This window comes from Hordeum vulgare, chromosome 7H (genome assembly GCF_904849725.1).
Source record: "Hordeum vulgare subsp. vulgare chromosome 7H, MorexV3_pseudomolecules_assembly, whole genome shotgun sequence".
NCBI lineage: Eukaryota > Viridiplantae > Streptophyta > Magnoliopsida > Poales > Poaceae > Hordeum > Hordeum vulgare.
In genome coordinates, this window is record NC_058524.1 from 242,236,739 (window position 1) to 242,242,029 (window position 5,291).

Consider the following 5,291-nt stretch of genomic DNA (forward strand, 5'->3'; position numbering starts at 1 on the left):
CTGTTCTCACCAGAATTGCCATGGTGTTGTTTTTGCGCGGAAATAAAAGTTCTCGGAATGACCTGGAAATTTACGGGGATTTTTTGTGGAATACATAAAAAATACTGGCGCAAGAATCAACGGAGGAAGTGGAGCATGGAGCCCACAAGCCCACCAGGCGCGGCCCCCCTGGCCGCGCCTCGCAGGCTTGTGGGGCCCATGTTGCTCCACCACCTCCAATCTCAGCTCTACTTAGTCCCTTTCGTTCGGAAAAAAATCAAGGAGAAGAGTTCATCGCGTTTTACGATACGGAGGATTCGCCACCTCCTGTTCTTCATCTGGAGGGCAGATCTGGAGTCCGTTCTGGGCTCCAGAGAGGGGAAATCGTCGCCATCGTCATCATCAACCTTCCTTCATCGCCAATTCCATGATGCTCTTCACCGTTCGTGAGTAATCTCATCGTAGGCTTGCTGGACGGTGATGAGTTGGATGAGATCTATCATGTAATCGAGTTAGTTTTGACGGGGATTGATCCCTAGTACCCACTATGTTCTGAGATTGATGTTGCTACTACTTTGCCATGCTTAATGCTTGTCACTAGGGCCCGAGTGCCATGATTTTAGATATGAACCTATTATGTTGTCGCCAATATATGTGTGTTTTAGATCCTATCTTGCAAGTTGTAGTCACCTACTATGTGTTATGACCCGGCAACCCCGGAGTGAAAATAGCCGGAACCACTCCCGGAAATGACCATAGTATGAGGAGTTCATGTATTCACCAAGTGTTAATGCGTTGGTCTGGTTCTTTATTAAAAGGAGAACCTTAATATCCTATAGTTTTCATTAGGACCCCGCTGCCACGGGAGGGATGGACAATAGATGTCATGCAAGTTCTTTTCCCTAAGCATGTATGACTACATACGGAATACATGCCTACATTAGATTGACGAACTGGAGCTAGTTACTTATCTCTCCGTGTTATAACTGTTGCATGATGAATAGCATCCGGCATAATCATCCATCACCGATCCAATGCCTACGAGTTTTTCCTACTGGTCCTTGCTACGTTACTTTGCCGCTACTGTTGTCACTGTTGCTACTGTTACTCTGTTGTTACTGATGTCACTTTGCTGTTACTAGTTATTGTTGCTACTGCTGCTATCATACTACCTTGCTACTGATACTTTGCTGCAGATACTAAATCTTTCAGGTGTGGTTGAATTGACAACTCAACTGCTAATACTTGAGAATATTCTTTGGCTTCCCCTTGAGTCGAATCAATAAATTTTGGTTGAATACTCTACCCTCGAAAACTGTTGCGATCCCCTATACTTGTGTGTTATCAAGACCTTTTTCTGGCATTGTTACCAGGGAAGCACAACTATATTCTCTGAGTCACTTGGGATTTACGTCTGCTGATCACTATGAGGAATCAAAAAGATCCAAGAACTAAAGTCTTGCCCTCAACTACGAGGACAGGTAAGGAACTGCCATCTAGCCTTGCACTTGATTCACCTTCAGTTATGAGTAAGTTTGCGACACCACCTCCTGCTAGAAATCTTGATATGTCGCCTGTGCTTGATGATGCTACTTCTGCTTCCCATGATGCTTATGATGATGCTATGCTTGATACTGCTTTGCCTGATGATGCTATGCTTGATACCGCTTTGCCTGATGATGCTATGTTTGATACTGCTTTGCCACTAGGTGCATTCCTTGATGCACAAATTGCTAGAGTTGCTGCTAGATGTGATGATACTTCTGAAACTGCTGATACTATTGAAGTAGAACCTGCTATTTTGCCTGCTAGAACTAGCTCTCCTAGACATGAATTGCCTAATATGCCCGAGCGTCATATTATGGAGGGAGAGATAGCTGAGGACTTTCTTTCTTGTAAGGATAGCTATGATGTTGAGAAATTACTGCTCAAGTGGAAAGAAAAATCTTTGAACGCTAGGATGAAATACGACCCGAAGTTTCGTACTTCGCCTATCTTTGTGACCGATAAGGATTATGAATTCTCTGTCGACCCTGAGTTAATCACTCTGGTCGAATCTGATCCTTTTCACGGTTATGAGTCTGAAACGGTTGTAGCCCATCTTACCAAACTGCACGATATAGCCACCCTATTCACTAGTGAGGAAAAGATCCACCACTACTATATCCTCAAGTTGTTTCCTTTCTCGCTAAAGGATGATGCTAAGACTTGGTTCACTTCTCTTGCTCCTGGTTGTGTGCATACCCCGAGGATATGGTCTACTGCTTCTCTGAAAAATATTTCCCTGCCCATCAGAAGCAATCTGCCTTGCAGGAAATATACAACTTTGCTCAAGCTGAAGAAGAGAGTCTCCCACAAGCTTGGGGGAGGCTCGTCCAGCTACTGAATGCTCTGCCTGATCACCCTCTTGAGAAGAATGAAATACTTGATATCTTCTATAATTGACTTACCGATGCTTCTAAAGACCACCTAGATAGTTGTGTTGGTTGTGTTTTTAGGGAACGAACTGTAGAACAAGCTGAGATCCTATTGAATAACATCTTGTGCAATGAGAATGCTTGGACTATTCCCGAACCACATCCTAAGCCAACTCCTAAGAAAAGAGGTATTCTATTCCTCAATCCTGAAGATATACAAGAAGCTAAGAATTCTATGCGAGAGAAAGGCATTAAATCTAAAGATGTCAAAAATCTACCACCTATCGAAGAGATCCATGGTCTTGATAACCCGATACAGGTAGTAGAAGTAAATTCTCTACGTAGGTTTGATGAGAGTGATATTCCTTTTGATAAACCTGCTAGCTTATGCCTGGATGAATTTGATAACTTTGTTGCCAAACAACAGAGTTTCAATAATTATGTTAGCAGACAATTGGAACAGAATGCTCGTATGCTTAGTCATTTAAGTGCTTGTGTGGACAGAAATGTCAATGATCTTAAGCTTCTGAGTAAACATGCCTCTATGGTTACTACTCAAGTAGACCAAGTACTTAAAGCTCAGAATGACTTGCTCAATGAGTTGAATGACAATTCTGTTAGAGTCGTCACTAGAGGCGGTAGAATGACTCAGGAACCTTTGTATCCTGAGGGTCATCCTAAGAGAATTGAACAAGATTCTCAAGGAGTTAGCACTGATGCACCTAGTCATCCTAGAAAGAATAAGAAAGATGATAGGAACTTGCACGCTAGCAACCCTGATGCTGCTAGACCAGAGAGTCCAAACAATGTCTCTGCCTCTGATGCTGAGACACAATCTGGTGATGAACATGAGCCTAATGATAATATCAATAGTGATGTTCATGATGATGCTCAACCTAGCAATGAAAAGGATGTGGAGATTGAACCTGTTGATCTTGATAACCCACAGCCTAAGAATAGAAGATATGATAAGAATGACTTCACTGCTAGGAGGCATGGTAAAGAAAGGGAACCATGGTTTCAGAAACCCATGCCCTTTCCTCCCAAACCATCCAAGAAAAAAGATGATGAGGATTTTGAGTGATTTGTTGAAATGATTAGACCTGTCTTTCTGCAAATGCGTTTGACGGATATGCTCAAAATATCTCCGTATGCTAAGTACATGAAGGATATTGTGACTAATAAGAGGAGGATACCTGAGGTTGAGATTTCCACCATGCTTGCTAACTATACCTTCAAGGGTGGAACTCCTAAGAAACTAGGTGATCCCGGTGTGCCCACTATACCTTGCTCCATTAAAGGAAACTACGTTAGAACTGCTTTATGCGACCTTGGAGCCGGTGTTAGTGTTATGCCACTCTCTCTTTATCGTAGGCTTGAACTGGATAAGTTGACACCCACTGAAATCTCTCTGCAAATGGCCAACAAATCAACTGCTTTCCCTATCGGCATTTGCGAGGATGTGCCTGTTGTGGTTGCTAACGTCACTATCTTAACAAACTTTGTTATCCTGGATATTCCCAAGGATGATGCCATGGCGGTCATCCTTGGAAGACCCTTTTTAAACACTGCAGGGGCTGTTATAGATTGCAACAAAGGCAATGCCACTTTCCATTTCAACGGTAATGAGCATACGGTGCACTTTCCGAAGAAACAATATCGAGTACATTGCATCAATGCTATCGAAAAACCTCATCGATTCTTATTGGGAGCTTTGAATGCCCTATACCTCCTGTTAAGATGAAGTATGATTTGCTTGTTGGGGAGATACACATCCCCATTGAAGTAACCTAGTGACTATTCGAAAATTCTCCGTTTTCTTTTGCGATTCGAAAAAGTTTGTCAAGGATACTTGATCAACCTCATTGATGGATTTCTTCCGATGACCATGAGATGGATGAATCGAGGAGTCACAAACATCTATTCCAAGCTTTCACCTTCGGTTGCTTAGAAGAAAAATGATAGGTTTAGTTTAGTTTTCCTTGTTTTCTGCTTTTAGTGTCCCGTAGAAAAGTACCCCGAAAATAAAAGTTCTCCGAACGTCCTGAAAATCAAGTATGATTTTTTCTCGATGTTTTGAAAAATATTGAGACGAAGAGCTAGTCTAGGGGCTGCACCAATGGGCCACAAGCCCTGGAGGTGCGGGCACCCCCCTGGCCACGCCACCCAGGCTTGTGGGGCCCACGTGTGCCCCCTCCACTCATTCTAGCTCCCATCTGCTTCTCCTACCTCCAGAAAAAATCGTTTCGTAGCTCAAACCCGTGTTCTTTCTCTTCTTGCTGGGATTTTCGATCTCCTTGTGCAAAGCACCATTTACCGAACTGTTTCGGGGAATTACTCCTTGGTAAGTGACTCCTCCATTGGTCCAATTAGTTTTTTCTCTAGTGCCTTATACGTCGCGTATTTTTGCTGCCTTGGTGACCCTGCTCTTGAGCTTTGCATGCTAATTTTAGCTGGTCCCAAGTAGTTTTGATGCGTGATTTGGCCTCTAGGCACTTGTCGGAGTAGTTGCTATGAGTGTCATTAAGCCTTGTTCACTTTTCCTTTGAGTCACTGAAAATTTCAGAAAAGGAAAATGTTGAGGAGAAACTATCATGGTGGTTCCTCAAGCAAGAGAGGTCCCCGTCTCGCGATTCGGGAGCCCGATCCTTACAAACAAAGGAACACTCAGGTACAACCATGTGAATGGCCTTCTGATGAATTCATGATTGAGGCAGGTTTCAAAGACGAGTTTGATACACTTGTTCACAGCGTCGGACTCGAAGAATTCATCTCCGATAAATGTGAACAGTATGTTACTCTCACTGCCTCTTTTGTTCGTAGATTCAAATTTTCAGCTGGTCGTGACACATTTGTACTGTTTGATCTCTATGACAAATCGTATACCATGGATTT